The sequence below is a fragment of the Hyla sarda genome, unplaced genomic scaffold (genome assembly GCF_029499605.1).
Source record: "Hyla sarda isolate aHylSar1 unplaced genomic scaffold, aHylSar1.hap1 scaffold_1146, whole genome shotgun sequence".
Lineage (NCBI taxonomy): Eukaryota > Metazoa > Chordata > Amphibia > Anura > Hylidae > Hyla > Hyla sarda.
In genome coordinates, this window is record NW_026607767.1 from 1 (window position 1) to 3,077 (window position 3,077).

General features: G+C 46.5%; 1 non-coding gene across 1 annotated transcript; it reads right to left on the minus strand.

Moving 5' to 3' along the window:
* Window positions 1-789: 789 nt before the first annotated feature.
* Window positions 790-980, minus strand: LOC130301986 (U2 spliceosomal RNA). The gene has a single exon (XR_008852318.1). It is a non-coding gene; the product is annotated as a U2 spliceosomal RNA (small nuclear RNA).
* Window positions 981-3,077: the final 2,097 nt, after the last annotated feature.

The window sequence follows — 3,077 nt, forward strand, 5'->3', positions numbered from 1 at the left end:
CTGAAAGTAGGCCAGAATGTCAGTCCATGTTGGAGCAGGTTTAGATACAGTCTAAAGCATAGATCTCAAAGTCTGCGCACAGAATTTAGCAAGGGCCTCGCACCTTCTGATGCATCAGGTAGGTGCACAATAGCATAGCCTAACCCTCTGTACTTTGGTCTATATTGATGCGGGACATAGACAGCCAGCTGATGACCAATCCATTAGTGCAATGGATGGCTGGAAGCATTTGTCTTTGCCTTTGCAATACCACAGAAGCAATGCATGGTCAATGTACAGCAATGACACACCTGTGTGAACAGCCAGGAGACCCCCCCCCCCCCCCCATGTTATGTTACATAGTTACATAGTTAGTACGGTCGAAAAAAGACATATGTCCATCAAGTTCAACCAGGGAATTAAGGGGTAGGGGTGTGGCGCGATATTGGGGAAGGGATGAGATTTTATATTTCTTCATAAGCATTAATCTTATTTTGTCAATTAGGAACATTCAGCACCCACCCGCTATCAAGGCAGCTGCCTATCATGTCATGCCCTACCTGCACAGGTGTGCTGGCTACTCAAATGATCCAATTAAGGAGGCCATTTAGTCAGCAGCAGCAGAAGTCCTGTGCCTGGACGCTCCAACAGCGGCCAGACACAAGCAGAAGCAGAAGCAGCAGAAGCAGCAGCAGCACCACCTTTTGTTTTCTGGCTGCAGCAGCAGCAAGGCCCACAGGGCTGGCTAGCTGGCTAGCCAGCAAGCAGGTAGCAATGAAAGTAGGAATCTTTCTTTTTAACCCTGTAAGGGGGTGGTGCACTGTACCCGAAGATACTGCCATATCGGGTCAATGCATAGGGCGACGGAAGCAAGCTTCGAAATCGGCCCCCGTTCTCAAAAATCCATTTAATATATGGTCCCCAGATAGGGGACGTATCAGATATTAAACTGATAAGAACAGATACTACACTTGATCTTAGCCAAAAGGCCGAGAAGCGATAACCGTGAAAGGGGCGGGCCCAACAAGGTGCCCTTCATGGGCACTATCACTGCTTGCTGTCAGGGAGGCTGCCAGACAATTTTCCATGCACACTCTGGGCTGGGGGGCAGTCAACCACCAGTACACACAGCAGAACCTAAACCCATACCATTATTGCTAAGCAGCAAGACAGGGGCCCATTGCACTCCCACGGGGCCTTTTTAAATGCAATCCATAACCCGGATTTGCCAGGAACCCTTCTTACTCCTCCTACTTGCATGTGACACTGGGCTTAGGATCTGCATAGGAAACACACACACAAGCACACACCTACCTTTGTTGCCTGCAGATGCCTCCTTGGCTGTCCCCAAACGGTATCAAACCAACACCCACGGGAAGCTGTAAGCATAGAGGACATGCCTGCACCCCATTGGACTTACCTGTGTGGGTTAAATCCGGGTTATTTGACAACCTATGGCGGTGATGGTTCTGCTCAGGCAGAGCAGTGCTGATGCTCCTCATAAAGCTGTCGCTGCTGTGAAGGTTCTAGGTGACATCACAAATCCCTATGGTTACATACACAACAAAGCTGGGTTGTTGTTGTTTACACTCTGCAAGGCCTGTGGAAGTGAGTGACATCATAGCACTGTAGTTCTGAGGGTTCTAGATGGATGCAACAATCTCCTGTTGCTTCTATGAAGGCCATAATAGACGACATCACCAAACAGCTCCATAGTCACATACACAGCAAAGGAGAGATGTTGTTTACACCTAGTGATGTCAGTGGTATTGAGTGACATCACAGCACAGTGCTAAGGCTCCTGGGCCTGGACACAGCAGCGGCTGCAATATCTCAACGGAGAATACGTTTATATATATGTGTGTGTGTGCGCGTATATATATATATATATATATATATATATATATATATATATATATATATATATTCTCCGCCGAAATCACTTTTAAACCCATTTCCACCTTTTTTTCCCTTCTCTTCCTCTTACTTTTTTTTCACGTTTTTTTACGTTTTTCTCCTTTTCGCCTCTTTTCTGGGCGTATTATTCTTCTTTTTCTTCTTTTTTTTCGTCTAATGCATACCCCATCAGTGCAGCAATGCTTATTCAATACCGCCAGCAGATGGAGACACTGGGGGATAATTTTCTAAGGATTTATACTGATTTTTCCTGTCTGAATTTGTCGCACAGAAAGTTGCAGGCCAAATATGTGTGACATTTCTGCGACTTTAGCTTCTAGAGCATTTTTACAACATTATACATAGGTGCTGAATACATAAAAAGCGACTGTTCAGCGACAGACAAGTCGCATCGGCTGAAAGTAGGCCAGAATGTCAGTCCATGTTGGAGCAGGTTTAGATACAGTCTAAAGCATAGATCTCAAAGTCTGTGCACAGAATTTAGCAAGGGCCTCGCACCTTCTGATGCATCAGGTAGGTGCACAATAGCATAGCCTAACCCTCTGTACTTTGGTCTATATTGATGCGGGACATAGACAGCCAGCTGATGACCAATCCATTAGTGCAATGGATGGCTGGAAGCATTTGTCTTTGCCTTTGCAATACCACAGAAGCAATGCATGGTCAATGTACAGCAATGACACACCTGTGTGAACAGCCAGGAGACCCCCCCCCCCCCATGTTATGTTACATAGTTACATAGTTAGTACGGTCGAAAAAAGACATATGTCCATCAAGTTCAACCAGGGAATTAAGGGGTAGGGGTGTGGCGCGATATTGGGGAAGGGATGAGATTTTATATTTCTTCATAAGCATTAATCTTATTTTGTCAATTAGGAACATTCAGCACCCACCCGCTATCAAGGCAGCTGCCTATCATGTCATGCCCTACCTGCACAGGTGTGCTGGCTACTCAAATGATCCAATTAAGGAGGCCATTTAGTCAGCAGCAGCAGAAGTCCTGTGCCTGGACGCTCCAACAGCGGCCAGACACAAGCAGAAGCAGAAGCAGCAGAAGCAGCAGCAGCACCACCTTTTGTTTTTTGGCTGCAGCAGCAGCAAGGCCCACAGGGCTGGCTAGCTGGCTAGCCAGCAAGCAGGTAGCAATGAAAGTAGGAATCTTTCTTTTTAACCCTGTAAGG